This window comes from Buteo buteo, chromosome 27 (genome assembly GCF_964188355.1).
Source record: "Buteo buteo chromosome 27, bButBut1.hap1.1, whole genome shotgun sequence".
Lineage (NCBI taxonomy): Eukaryota > Metazoa > Chordata > Aves > Accipitriformes > Accipitridae > Buteo > Buteo buteo.
This window is the reverse complement of record NC_134197.1, coordinates 9,138,925-9,154,387: the sequence shown is the minus strand read 5'-3', so window position 1 is coordinate 9,154,387 and position 15,463 is coordinate 9,138,925. Positions and strand designations below refer to the sequence as shown.

At 42.3% G+C, this 15,463-nt stretch overlaps 1 protein-coding gene across 9 annotated transcripts in view; it reads right to left on the bottom strand.

The window, feature by feature from the left end:
* DCUN1D3 (defective in cullin neddylation 1 domain containing 3) overlaps nucleotides 1-15,463 on the bottom strand; it is a 22,595-nt gene extending 7,132 nt beyond the window's left edge. For 2 of the 9 annotated variants that reach the window (XR_012654540.1, XM_075058467.1), the window contains exons 1-2: nucleotides 15,385-15,463; nucleotides 4,453-4,528 (exon numbers count right to left, since the gene is read on the bottom strand). The gene's annotated coding sequence lies outside the window, so the exon portion shown is untranslated. Of the gene's footprint in view, nucleotides 1-4,452; nucleotides 4,529-6,618; nucleotides 6,872-6,921; nucleotides 9,423-9,485; nucleotides 9,557-9,617; nucleotides 9,740-14,872; nucleotides 14,894-15,384 lie in introns of those variants that run through there. The other 7 variants (XM_075058469.1, XM_075058471.1, XM_075058470.1 and 4 more) reach the window with 7 other exon arrangements.

The window sequence follows — 15,463 nt, the reverse complement described above, 5'->3', positions numbered from 1 at the left end:
ATCAAGACAGACTACTCTAACCCAGAAATATTTTAAAGGAAATGGTTTTTAAAAGTATACCCACATTTTATATATAGAATATAAAACACTGAAACAAAGCAGTGGGGGGACGGACAGACGGGGACACTGATGGGACAACCTGGCAGACACTCAAGCTTAGATTTAGACTGTACCTTCAGCAAATGGGCAAAAGGGGTTGGGGGGGGGGGCTGGGATTTTTTTTTGGTGGAGAGGGAGTTGTGGCCTTGTTTTTTTTAAACAGAATTTGGAATCTAGATTTTTGTTCTTAAAACATACACAAAGCGTGTTTGCAGAAAGGAGGCGACACTCACTTTTCATGCAAGATGTTGTTTAGGAATTATTCATTGTTTCAAGTGGGCTCCTCCCTTCAGGTAACGAGACAGACAGGAGGAGGGGGGCCTTTTTAATGAAACTTTCTCAGACAGACACACATGCAGATAAGAAGTAGTAATTCCAGTTCAGGGTTTTTTTTTAATCAAAATTAAAATGCCAAAATTATTTCATCATACTCTGTTTTTATAAATCACAATGTTAAAGCCTTGCATATTTGGAAAAGATATTTTACCCACAGAAAAGGCTTCTTAAGCTTTCCCTATTAAAACCAAACTGACACTATCCTATCAGCATGCAGCCACGCCGTGGCCTGTCCATTTCTCAGAAACATCAACTCCAAGAAAGCAATTGCTTATCATATTTCTCCTTTACCCACTTATTTGCATTTCACCTCCACTGTCAGTTAGGCAAAAGCCTCAAACATAAAAATTGGGTTTGCTTTGTCTTTGTTTACTGCTTCCAGTTACCAAATTAGAACAAGAAAAGAAAGAGATAAAAATTTAAAATGAAGAAATAAAATAGATGTTATGACAGTTTTTCTGTATTCTTTCTTGGGGAAAGCTCTTCTGAGACCTGTTTTAAGCTCTTAACCAACTTGGAGCAGCAGCACCAAGCGCAGACGAATTCTCCAGATATTAGGATTACAAACATAAACCTCTCAGCCATTATACCTGTTTTGGCAAAACAGCACATATGCAGTTTCATGAGAAAAAAAAATATTTTTGCTAGTACAACAGCCAAAATGCTGGTTTCAACTACCTGGCCTCCCTTCCCCTACCCAATCCCTTTTTTCAAGCCTATAACCTACAAACAAAACTAACAAAAATCTACTTTTAAGCAGCAGAAGGAACAAACATCTGGTACCTCCTTTCATCAAACTGCTTTAAAGATGAACTTTCTAGCATCATTTTTATAGGCAAGTAAAGTTCAATTTAACATATTCAAGAATAATTTCTTATTCAGTTGTATTTTAAAGGTTTCATTAAAATGTGCATTTCCATATAAAAAACCCAAAAGACAATTTCACTGGTCCTTAGTACTTCACAGCTCTTTGTGAATTGCAGAGTACAGCCTGGCACTGGTTCCTGTGCTGCCGTGCGTCTGAGCAACATCATCTTCTCTAGTCTACACCAGTCATTTTTTCATTACACCAAAACAAACAGGATATTATTAGGCAGTGTAAATTACTGCTTAGTGATTAATTCCCAGATACCAGTCTTCCTCCCCCCCCCCCCCCCCTTTAAATTAATCAGAATTCAAATGCTCGTTCTACACTAATTCTTGTTCTTTCATCAGTTTCTCAAAGGCAGCTAACACTACTTTGGTTAAGTTTTTCTTTAGAGAGATGCATGCAAGTAAAGGAACAGAATAAAAAAAAATCCTGACTAAAAAAACTAGTATTAGAGTTTAAAGTAGAGTTTAGCTAGTTTATGAAACTTTCTGCTCAAACACATAACAGCAATTATTAGCTGCTGGGGATTTGGAACAGCTTTTCCCTATGGGCAGGATAAAGAACAGCTGCCTATTAGTGAATGGTACTTTCCTCTAAAGTAGCTGGTAGTAGTTGAATCACACAGCATAATGGACAGAGATTAATCCAATTCACTTCAGGAATCCCAATTTAAAGTTTAAAAAAAACCAAAGACAGTCGGTTTGCAAGACTAACTTACATATTCTGTCCATAAATTTTCCTAACGGAAGTGATTCATGCCGTCATGCTTCCTAAGCAACGGCTTGTATTAATGATGATAATCTAATATTCAAGTCTACAAAGTGACATCACCAACATGATGAAACAGACAGGGTTTATTGTCATTTGCTCTCATGAAAAGATGGCATTACAATAATAGAGGGAAGGTCAGCCAGCATTATTAAACACCTGTATTCGAGGAAGTGTCCCAACAGCTGTTTCCAAAAACCATTGGAAAACACACTAACATTAACCCATAGAGTGCAAGTTAACCACATCCCCTGCAGCGCACTCCTCTAACAAACACGTTTTCTGTACTCCAACCTACTTGCCTTACAAGGAGCTGACTGCTGCTCCTGAACAGTCACTGCCTGGGCTTTGCTAGCACTGCTCTTCCCTGCAGTAATGGAGTTCTTCCTTCCTCCTCCCTGCCGAGGAGGTTTTCAGAGCACAGTCCTACTTGTTATGAACAAATGCTAGGCGATACTGAAGTGCAGTTGCTGCAATTCCTCACTTTTCTACTACAGGAAACTTGTTGCCACGTGCCAGATACTTTGAAGCATTATACCCCAAAAATAGCAAAACCAGCTTGGAAAATAAAAAACCAGACTGCATCTGCTGGCAGTTTGCACATGTATCTGGTTTTGTCAGAGAAAAGTCTTTTGGTGCTCCATCAGTTACCCTTTTATAAAATGCCTTCATTGAGCTGGATCCACTTCACTTACTAGTCACCTCCGCTTCCTACATGACTCAGGTTTCAAGGCATGAAAGGAACAAGAGCCTCGGAAGGAGATAGAAACAAGTGGGAGAACTTGGCCCTTTTGTTAAGGAAGGCTGGAGAGAGGATCCAATTGCAGCATCAGGAGCTGCACTGAACCCTGTGTTCAAGGAATATGAAAAAGCACTCTCAGGAAAGCAAACAGAACTACTCATTTAACTACAGAGCAAAGCAAATGTCAGGTCTAGGTAGGTCATGCCGATTACAGTTAAGTGAGCACAAAGACATGCAGAGGATCCCAGCTGGATCGGGAACTACAAGTATAAAGTTCTTGTGTACCCAAAGGTTATACTGGATTGGTGGCAAAGCACCAATTCCCAAAAAGATCAGATCCCAAGAGCAAAATTACTGTAACAGGCTTGTACAACATAACAGGGAGACACAAAAGGCAGTGCTGACCACTAGTTTTGCCATTCTACTAAAAAAATAAAAATAAAAATAAAAATTCAGGGCTAAGGTTGGAACGTACTCAGCACTACAGGATGCAGTACTCCCAAAGAAGTTTGATTACTCAGACAAGTATTGAGCAATAACCTACAGTAAATATGAATCACCAAGATGCCCATGAGGCCATCTTCCACATAACAGGAACTGCAAAGCAGAGATCAACAATGATGTTCTCTGCTCCTTTCTAGAAGGGAGTAAGGAACTGGAAATGCAGGAAGACTAGTGCTGGTGAATACAGCCATTTAAAGGAAAGCCACCCTCTAAGAACAAAGGATGTGTAGAACCGTATTGCCCAATACATTAAACGGAAAACCTAGAGAAGATTAGAAAGACCTTGCTAATGCTTGGTGGGTTTTTTGTTTTGTTTTGGGTTTTTTTAAAGTGCTGTAAGGAAATTATTTTTTCTCTATTTTCAAGTGACCTGATCACACGCAAGCCAAGATTTGAAGGGAGCAAAACAACAAAGTGACTCAGTAATAATTCTCTGTCATACAAGCACACCATGGCACAGTTGAAAACAGCAGCACTGAAGCGGGTGAGAGCTGACAGGAGGAAAGAAGGTGCAAAGGAGATATTTAAGTAACCCTGTATTTTTCTTTAATGACCAACATTATCGTAGTAATAGAAATTATTAGATACATCCAGAGAATAACAACACACAGCCAAGCATTATGCCGTTTAATAAAGTGTTGCATCAGAAGGTATTTACAATGAGTTTCAAAGCACAGAAAGTATCAAGAGAGAAGAGGAAAAACATCTCCATACATTCAAGAACACCTCAAATACAAATTTAGGGAATCTCATAACAAAAGGGGACACAGCTCAGCCAACCATTAAATCCCTTCCCAAGTAGCGGTTCACTAGCTAAGGCAAAGACAACATTGCTAAACCTCAACCCAGCCTCAACTTTTCACAAACACTTGAGCACAGTCTGTAACAATTTTACAGAATTTCACTATGCATTATCTACCTTTTAGTGGACAGCAATACATGACTTCTAAAATAGCTCAGAGTAGGGAACAATACCATAGGTACCCTATCTTTTTCCAGTTCTGAACAGATATACACAACTTTCCACTGGGGAGGGATGAGAGGATCATTGCAACTGCTGAACCAGAAGCAATTGCTGCTCTAACAGTTGATGCTGGGCAAGTGATCTTGTAAGCAAACATCTAATACTTACATAGTTTCAGCTACACAGGGAATCATTCCACTAACTTCACAGCCTCCTTCAGGCTCCCTGGGTTCCACATGGAATGCTGTAAGACAAAAGACCACACAAATCTTTACATTTAGAAGGGGCTATGAAAACCATAAAATGCACCAAATCGCTCAGAAGCAACTATGCATTTAATAAAACACTTCATAGTCAAAATCCATTTGTACAAAGAGTCATTTTATAAAACTACGTCACTTTTTGACTTACAAAGTAGCATTAACACCATTAAAACTGCATTGTCATATAAAGCATAGATCAGGTACTGAATACAACAGACAAGTTCAAATGTTTGTTAGGAGTAAACACACACTTCCGGATACTTTTATGGCTTTCAGCATGGGAGAGTTAATTCCTCATTTCATGCACTCAAAGCAAAACTGAGGACATGCTATCATTGTCAATGCATGTTAGCTAAGCGGCTGTTTAATCTGTGAATGCCAGACAGCTGCTACCTAGCAAAGCATAATTTGGGTCTAGAAAAGTAATTCTCTTTTTTCATTCTCTAGCACATTCTTTTCCATGTTTGTTTTCCCATGTTCAGATGAGCTGGCTCAACTTCACTTCTCTTAAATTCCCAGCTCTGCTATATAACTGCAAAGCTCTGAAGAGAAGATGACAGACAAAGGAATGTCTGGTTTGTGTAGCAAGAGCTACAACCACAGCACCTAGTCAACACCTCTGTTTGTATCTGATCTAGAAAAAAACAAACAAGAAAGCTCTGGCAAAGCTCCTCTGCTCTACCATACTAACAGAAACACTAAAACATCTTGTTTTTACAGCTCTTAGTACATCTAGGGAGCAGACAGGTGATCAAAAGCTGCCTTTCTGCATACTTACTTTTTGCATGATACCTACTTCTTAGGAAACAAGTGGGAACATTAGCTTGTTCAGTGTTTTCTTCAGCAGAAAGTAGGGAATGGATGTAGAAAGACAACCATGAAACACCTCCTTATCACACATGTCAATCTCCTCCGAAATTAAGTTTTCCCCAAACGTGGATTAGGGCAAATCTGACCAACAAATAAAGCCTAGTTCAGATCAAAGCTTTTTAAAAAAGCTTTTAAAAGCCTAGGGAACAGCATCCAAAAATGCTTCAAAACCCTTAGAAACTGTGGTACTTTCACCCGTAATACGCACACATGGAGCAAAAACATATCTCCGCTGATCCATTTTTAGGCATTTACTTTTGAGATGGATAGTCCAAAAAGCCTGCTTCACTCTGGATTTAGATCCTCCACATCCAAACCTTGTCTTCCACACAGACAACCCTTTTGGCCCCTCTGACAGCCTCCCAGCTCTTTTAGCATACATTCCTGCTGAAAGGGCCGCCCTGTGTGGGAAGCACAGCCACCAGCCGGCTTAAATGTGTACGGGAACAGAGGAGTTCCTGCCTCTATCGCAGTGGAACCACTAGCTTGGATTTCTTTCTATTTGACCATAGCATCCCATGAATTTCAAGAATTTAAGAAAATGCAACATCTGGCACTTCTATGTTAATTTCTTTTGGCCCCTTGCAGCTAAATAATTCCTTTTATAAATCATTGGGGGAGGAAAGAAGAGACAGGAGGGACACAGGGCGCTGTGCAGCCTCATTCCCCCAGGAGCCTGCTTAAATAGAGGAGAGGCAACATCTTACACTTCACATTTTAAAAACCATTGTCATGGCAACTTTATGCAACAAACTAACTACTTTTCAAACAGATTTGTATTTCTCTGGAAGAAACCTACCATCCACCAAATCTAAATTTCCAGTTGACTACAGCACATACTGGAAGCAAACACTTATTTCAAGTTCAAAAGCAGCTGAATCTGATGGAATTCAGCCCTACCCAGCAAAAGCCAAACTTTTTCAGGTTGTTTGAAGTAGTTTCCACATTGGCTGACCTGTACACACACGCTCTCTGGAGCCAGGAGCCAGAAATTTCAACATCTGTTAGAACCACTAGCTACAGTTCTTCCCCCATTCTAACTACTTTTATTCTAACAAGTTGCCCATTTCACCTTTTTTTTAATTTTTAATGTAGTAGCAAGTGCGTGACAACATAATTATGGGATGTGGAATAAAAAGTTAGTATGAGTTAGCAGTTAAAAAAACAAGCTTTTCAAGTCTGCATTTAAAGGCTATCATACCACAGCAATGCGTTGTGGCTGACTTCATCCTAAATCACACAAGGTGACTGCGGCGGGGGTGGAAAGAAGCATCAACACTTTCGTGGCACAGGTTTTAATTCGGTCCTTGGGTCAGGGTTACAAGGTATAGCCGTATGCTACGATCACCAAGCATCCCCCTTTGCTGGCAAGGGAGGAGCGTCACACTACAGTAACTCAGAAAACAGCCCGCATCATTCATTAGCGATCCCACTCAGCAGTCCACTGGGAAAATAAGTAAATGGCATGCACCCTCAGGATGATGGAGGCCTTTGTTTTGCTCACCTGCCTCTTTTTGCACCTGTGTCTGACTCCCCCCCGTGACTTTGGCTCTCCTGAGCACTGGTGCACGGAGGATCACACTGCAGAAGGCTGCAGTGCCAAAGCTGCTATCACCCTCGACACGTCCTCAGCAGCTTTTCCGGGGTAAAAGCTGATAGCGTTCTCACAAAAGGCAACTTTCTTTGCTTTTCTGTGGGGAATCAGTGAAGAATTAGTGACATCGTTTCCCTCTTCAGCAGGCAGAAATTGAGAGGATCAGCTCTGCATGTGGATGATTTTAGTGTGCAGTAAAGAGTTTTATACTACAGTGCCAGAGCACTTGGTGAAGTGTTAAAGCATGAACGAAGCTTTGGTCAGCAAAGCCATCACGTTATGGAAACTGCTTATTTCAAGTCACAACCTGCAACGAAACTTTCTCAGCAAACGCACTCCAACTCCAGCACAATGGGCACATTATGGGGTTTCATTAGCCCAGAAGACACCTCACCACTTCCCTAACCAAGCGCTGCGCAAGCACCAGTCACACAGATCTGCTCTGCACCTCTGCTGCAGAAATACATCTATGCAAAGTTACTTCAGAGGAAGTCTAAAAGCAAGAAAGTCCTGCTGCAATTAGTTAAAATGAATTATTAGTTTGTCAGGCTTCCTGCAGTTCAAACACCTTTCAGTGAAATACAGCCAGTTTATGATTTTGGGGGCATACAGATGGGAACTTTGTCAATCTGTTCCAAATCAGGATAACAAACTATTTCCGATTAACCTCACTTTGAGCTTTGGAAACAAACCAGATTCAGAAATCTGATCAAACTGGGTAAAGTTTGTCTCTACATAACACACCTGTATCAGAACAGAAGCTAGTTATACAGACGCACAAAAAAGGGACCATGCAGAGTTTTGGCTGCCACTTGGCAGAAGGCTAAGTGGCAGTCAATGGGAAAACCAAGCCACACAACGTGTATGTGGGAAGCCCGAATACTTTCTCAAATGTGATGTGGACTTCTTTGAGAAAGACCATACCAGAAAGGCTTAACCAGATTGGAAAGGGAAGAGAAGGGCAGGTCCAAAGATATCTAAAAAAAATTCAAGTAACAATAGATTCAGAAACTGCTTCACCACCTCTACAGTCCACAATGCTGGGCCAGCTTTCAGTGCCAAGAACCAGAGCTATCACCAAACCTCTTCCTAGAAGAAGCCCCACAGTCACCAGGAAGCTGGCAAAAATCTCTTAACAAACAACTGCAACTTGACGTGGTGTGCTGTGACTTCAAGTCCAGGGCTGGGATGTCAAGATTTTTCCATTCAAGAGTCTGGGCAGAAGAAACCTGCTCTCTGCACTCTTGAAGACACCGTACTAAGACACAGGGCATGACACCACATTTCATGTTCAAACTCCAACAAGTTTAAGTCTTAAGAAAAAATGGAATACATGTTTTGGATCTGTAGTTCACTGTGTGCAGCTAATTATACAAGGTTAGCTTAAGAAAAAATGAATAATAATGTGAAAAATTATAGGGAAAGAGAGAGTAAAGGCACCTTACTACTTTCTCTCATGGAAGACACATTCCTTAAGCAGCTTTTTCAGCACACGTATGCATCATCCTTGAATCCCTCCCTTTCTTTTATATTCTCTAACCACACAATATCTTACTTACCGATTACTTCTCATTGTTTTTCCACTTGGCCCCATTAAAAAGTTTTAAATCCTTTCCTATTATGTACTTCATCCTACTTTATTAGGTGGGTGGAATGATTTGTTAGGATTATTGTATTTTTCACAGAGCAAACCCAAGTCCAGTTAGCTAAATAGCATATAATCTTAGAAGGGTGCCTTCAGGTGCTTCTGTAATGTAAATATACTAATGAACTAATTCACACAGCAGCAGTACTTGTTTTGAGAAGTCTATTTAGGCTATGAGCAAGACAACGGGCAGAGGGGAAATCAAGGCAGCCAAACGATGTGGCTGTTCAAGATCACGCCATCAGTTTTCAGTAAAGCTGAAACCAGAACCCCAACCAGATTCCATCCAATCCCCTACCTCGTACATGCTTAGACATGAACAAACTCATTTATTTCACTGCACATAACTCAAACCCTGGCTGAGTTTGAATCTACCACCTTCAAAAAACAAAATTTGGTCACCGAGAGATTCATCTCCATCCATTTAAAAACTATCAATTTTCCCCCTCTCCCCTGAGATCCTTGTCAAAGGCCGTACAATTCTCAAGGTCCAGCACTTACAAAAAAGCAAAGAATCATCTAATGAGGGTTTGTGGGTTTCTTCCCTTTAATGAGCAAAGGATTGTAAAAGAATAATCCTTCAGTATTTTTCCAGGGTACACTGTAACTTTTGCACAGCATGATAGACCTTTAGTACCTCAGTATGTATTATGAATAATTAAAACAGCACATGCCAGGGGAAGAGCTACTCTGTGCTTAAACACAACAGATTCACTTCTCTACAGCAAAACTGCAATTATAGGACCAACAGAAACCATGACCCTCAGATATTTGACACAGATGCATCCCGCTGTAAGCATCTGAAAGTAGCTGCGCTACAAATATTTACCTTGCTCTCAGTCAATTCCATAAATTATTCTACGGAAAACTGCAACTATGCTGTAGCCAAACCAGAATAACTCTGAAAAACCACCTCGGTCTACAATCCACTCTGCAATGGAAAAAAAACATTTAAACAGACCTAAGTGTGTACAGATTTTCTTTTGCACCGAGTTCAGCTAGCAGACTTCACCTTGAAGCAGATGAGGCACCTTCATCCATTACGTTCAGCTGAATATAATTCAGGCAGATATCAAGTGATTCCTGTAATAATAAGATATGCTTTAAACTAATTGTAATAAGCGAACAAACACACCAATCGCACAAAAAAAAGAAGTCCCTCCAGCAGCTCTGGTTAACAGTGTCCCATCACCAGCACAAAGCAGCTGTGAGAACCATGACCCATACAGCCGTCTAACAGGGTAGCGAAGGGACAAGTCTAAAGACAAGAGCCAGACCACCTCATAAGATCACTTCTGGCAGCAGATGCTCACAAAGAGTTTACAGAAGCCCTGCGAGCCATCTCAGTAAGTGTAACATAGTTTACAGGCTGCCAGCCAAAAGAATCACTCATTTCATGCAGTTGTGTAGGAACTTCATTACCAGCTGACCACGTAAATACTGGAACCATATTTAAGTTATGTACAAAGAATTGTTCTAAGTGAAAGGACTGACATCACTTTAAGAGCATATGCTTGGATTTTTAAACTGACTGCAGTTTTTAAACCAGAAAATACACAAAGCCACCTGCGGACACCCTAGTTCTCTCTACTGATTTGAGACCTGACTTCCCTATTACAGTGAATGACACTAACACTTCACACTGTACAAAGGATGCTGCAGTATTTAGATGTTAACTGTATCAACAGCTTCAAAGGGACTCCTCTGAGTACTTGAGCTTGGGTCATCAGTTGTAACAGACTCTCAGCTCTCCTTGAGAAATCTGGTGGCAGCTTCAACCAACACACACATTTTATTAATAAGTTTTCACATATCCTTGACTCCACTTGATATCCTGTGTCTCACAAGAGATGCAAGGTGTGTAGGTATCTATCCTGTGCTTCATGAGACATAATCACTAACTCCAAGCACAGGTAACCGTGCTTGAAGCTGGTATACATCAGAGCTTCGGCACTTCCAGACCGCCCATTTATGTGCTGATCCAGAGTACTTGAGGCTTTCTGTACAGACTCATTTGCAATGAAAATATTGAACAGTCAGCATATGACCAAAACCAAGTTCTAGGACATTTGTGTTTGTGAGCCTATTACTAAGCTACACACACCTCCCATAATCATAGGCGTTAAGACGATTTCTCTCCCTCCCCTTCAATTTTAAAACAAAAGGATAAGACTGACTGCCTTGGATGTCTCCAAGCTGCAGAAGGAAAAGTTGTATTACACTAAAAAATTCTGGAGTAAGAACTAAAAGCTGTCACTTTCTGCTACTACATGGATGCAAAAATAAGACTGCTATTTTTCACAAGCACATAATACTTTTGGTTTAAAAAAAAAAACAGTAAATAGGAAAAGTGAGACAACAAGTAACTATGACTGTCATACTGTCTTTGGCAGTCTGACTTTCTGGGAATAACAAACTGTGACAGGAGGTCAGTAACAGCATTCTCCCATTTTGCTAAGTAAGTTTTGTCTTTCACAAACCAGATGTCACAGACAGCATTTATAACTATTCTTTCTAAAGATTATACTAGCTCATTCTCTTCACTGGAATCCTGTCTTACCACCTATGCATTTGTTGGTTTCTCTACAGTATTCCTACTTCTGTGAAAGAGTTCTTTAATACTTACAGCTAAGTAGTACCCTAACCTAGTAGGGTACCCTAAGTAGCAAATCACTGCAATTAAATAACTTTTACCTAAAATGCAGATTTTCTTCCTTCAAGATGCAGATCATTGGACTGGAGAGCTGCCCCCCAAGACACATGGATAAAATGGAGACATGTCAAATCTAAATGGGTTAGTTAGTTCTCTGATTATCTTCTAGGCAAGAAGCTTTGATTCACTTTCTCTTCCCCTATTTGCTCTGTTCTGGTTAACACTGAGATCAGAATGTAAAAACATTACCAAACCATCACTCCAAAGCCACATGTGACAAGAACAACCTCCTTACGTCATCATAAAGAATACTGGCATTTGTGCAAAGGAAAGCAGAGCTCCCCTTCGGTTTGCCAACCACCATTGCCCCTGGGGCTCTCAGACTTGCTCACCAACAGCCAGTTGATAGCTGAGCAGTTCCACAAAATCTTCCCATGAAAGGGTGAAGTCAAGGTACAAGTGAACGATGGGAGCACGTCTGCAAGTCTTGGCTTTTCTGATCACTCCCTGGGAAGGCTTCAACCCAGATCTGTAATTACCTGACTCAAACTAGAGTCAAAAGAAGGCGGGCGGGGGGGGGGGGGGGGGGAGAAGAGATAGCCAACTGTTTCAAAAGATACACTTGAGATAACTTACTGTATAGAAAACACCAAGAAAACTAGTACAGATAATTTACTCTTGTCATATGTTTACAGCGGGTAAATTGCAGGTGGGTCTTTACCAGAATGCAACATTTGCCTTGAACATTTGCCACGAAATTACCATTGTTTCGAGTCAAGTTACTCTGTCATTACTGCTGAATAACTTAAAGTCAAGTATACAATTAATCCATGTCACCAATGCAGATAATCTGCAAAACATTACAGCCATTTAATTTAGTATTTTTAAAAGGAGGAGGGGGAAGAGGCAAAAGAAATTATTAGACTTCCAGTAACCAGAAGACAAAGCCTATTAGTCAGAGACAAATAGAGGAAAGGAAGCCAGTGAGATAAGATGCAGACCCCTAGGGAGAAGCAGCCAGAGAGAAGGAGCCCAGTCGGGGAATTCTGATGAAGGCTGTTAAGGGGGTTCCCTTTTATCTTCTTGTGACTACCAAGTCCCTCAAGTGTTTACAGATTGTTCTTCCAGTCTCCAAGACTTCTGGCTACCAATCTTCAGCTCCTTTATTTTTAAGAATGAGGATGAAAGAAAGGACTGTTTTTCTAACACCCTATGCCTTTATTTTTACAGTCTCTTCTTACACAGAGCAGAGTTTTCCTGTTACATTCACTACTACAGACCCAAGTGCCTAATGGAACAATAACATTGTTTCTGTGCTTTGCAAGTTCTTACAAACTGCCAGAACCCCACCATGATGGATTCTATAGTGCTCCAAGGCTCTAAATTAATTTTATCAACACTTCCCCAGCACCAATAAAGAAAACCAAGTGCTACAGCGTGGGACGGTTCTAAGCAGTACTGGGGGACTCACACTCCTGCCGACTTGCAGCTGTGCATCTCTTTATATCCAAAACCACCTTTACATTGTTTTCTGCCATGAAGAAATGCAAGTTTAGAATAGTCATGTCTGTCCCCCATTCTTCCACCCCCTTTCCATCTACTTTATACTCCCCTGCCCCAGTACACGTACACACAACATACAGGATTTTTTCCTGTTCCTTAAGCTGAACCAAAGCAAGCAGCAGAACCAAGCCTCTTCCTCATCCACACATAAATTTGTCAGAACAAGTCCCTTTGTCTTAGAAGTCTGTCAAACTGTCTGGCAGCCCCTCTTGCTCAATATATACTTCTTTAACTAATTTCAGTGATGGTCTTCCAAAAGAGCTGTTCTTAGTTTTCTCTCAAAGCCACTCCTTCAGTTCATTTGATCACCTTTTTTACATACAATTCATGCTAAATGGAAGCAAGATGTAATTATGAATGAATTTCCAAGATCAACAAATTATAAGAACTACTGAAGCAAATCAGTTAGAATTCGCTATGAACACAACAAAGTTCAACTCCAAAACAAAGCAAGAAACTGTGCAGAGAAGGCACCTAACCCAGCCTTAAAGATCCAGGAGCTGATTACAGATCATATTGCAGGCTATCCGTCTCAAGATGAAAGCAATTTCAAAAGCATCACACTGACCAGCCAAGTAGTATCAAAGCTGAAAGTTCCCCCATTAATAGCTTTGTGAAATTTTTTTAAGTATTATAATCATTCATGCCTGCATATAACTTCCTATTAGTAAATAACCAGAATTTCAGAAATCATTACAAGAGCTGATATTTGCAGCAAGTTTGTAAAGCCGGTTGTACTTTGCAAATGTGAACTAATTCAACACAGATCACAAGCTCTCCTTTTTCTGCTGATGTGCAGAAAATCTTTGCTTTAGACTGCATACTGCCTTTCCTGTAAAGGGCTATGAAGGTTTTCCACAGACCGCTAACACACACCTGTGTGAGGAAGATTTTAAAGACAAATTACAGAACTGACAAGAACATGAAGTCAGATCTCTTTACTTTCACATGCAGTCTTAACCATGGGACTACATTTCGTCTTCTGAGGATTATCTTTTACCAGGAAAACATGCAGCAGTCTTCAGACGCGCTCGAGAAACACCAGTACTCAAGACATTCTCTCTTCCCATTGCTAGCCCAAATAAAACACTAATACTGTAGTTACATAACAACTGTTTAACAAAGAGGGTCTTAAACAGATAATAAGAACGTGTTTAGAGGAGATGTCTTTTGATCAACTGTTGTCCCCCCAAAAAAGCCAGACCATGCAGCACAACTGCAACTGCCAGTGAGGCCTGCCTCTAAAGGTAAGGCAGTTCTGTGCTTTTTGTTTGTACAGATATACCTCTTTTTTTTTTCAGAGCACTTAACCTATTACCCCTTTAAATTATGCGGCAGACATTATCATTTAAGTTACCAGCTGTGGATCAATGCTGTATTCCGATACTTGGCATCAGACTGTTCAGTTATCAATGTAACATTCTGAAGGACAGCGTATCAGCAGTGTTCACTATTTAAAAGATGATCAATGATTCTTTCCAGCAACCACAGCACTAATAGGAAAGGCATATTCTTTCAGCCAATATTTGCTTGAAACACTGATTATGCAAGTTACAATTTAAGTTGTTTTGAGTGGCTTATAAGTACCACCATAACCCGAAAGCGTAAAGTGATTAACACAGATTGCAGCTTTCACGGGAAGGGTAAACATACTCAGGAGAGGGACTGAAAGCTAAAGCAAGAGAAGTGGCTGTGCAGAGGTGGTACGTTCAGATTACGAGAACTACCTGGGAAATAAATGGCTCTACATCTTATCTCTCTGCCTTTTTTCCTGAAAACACCACGAATATACACCTTCTAGCGTTACACGTGTAAAGGCTGGGCCCGAGGAGCGTTTGAACAAAGCAGCTGAATCTCCTCAGCCCTGGAGGGGATGCGGTGCCGCACGCAGAGAGGTGGTTTGTCAAGAAACGGTTTAGGACCCCGCGGAGGGCACGCCACCAAAATAGAATAATAAGGGGACACCCCACCCCCCCCCCGCAGCGACCCAGCACCGCTACCTGGCCCACACCAGCTAGTGCCGGGCGGGCTCCCTGCCCGCCCGCCCGCCGAGCCGCCGCACCGGCCTGCACGGGGCGAGACCGATCGAACACCACCCGGGGAAGGGTCCCGGACGGGACCGCCCCGCGCCGCGGCACCGGGGGCGGCTCCGGCTCCGGGCCAGGCACGCCGGTACCGGCGGCTGCCAGCCCCGGGAGGGAGGGGGGGCGACAGCCCCGGGGCGGGGGGAGACAGCCGCGGGAGGCCGGGCGGGCTGCGGCGGGAAGGGGCCCGCCGTGAGGGGGCAGCGGCGGCGGCGCGGGGCCCCCCGGCGCCCAACCGGCCCTGGCGGGGCTGAGGGGCAGAGCGGCGCCCCCCCGCCACCGCCGAGGCTGCCAGCCGGGCCGGGCCGGGCCGAGCCCCGCGCCGCTCCCGCTCCCGCCGCCGTCCGTCCGTCCGTCCGTTCCCCCCCCCCGCCCGCGGCGCCCGCAGCCCGGCGCGGACGGGAAGAGACATGGTCCAATTCACTCACCTCCGCGGCTCCCTGCGAGACTGCCTCCCCCTCCCTGCATCACTTCCGGGGGTGAGCAGTCAGTCAGCTGGCGGCGGCG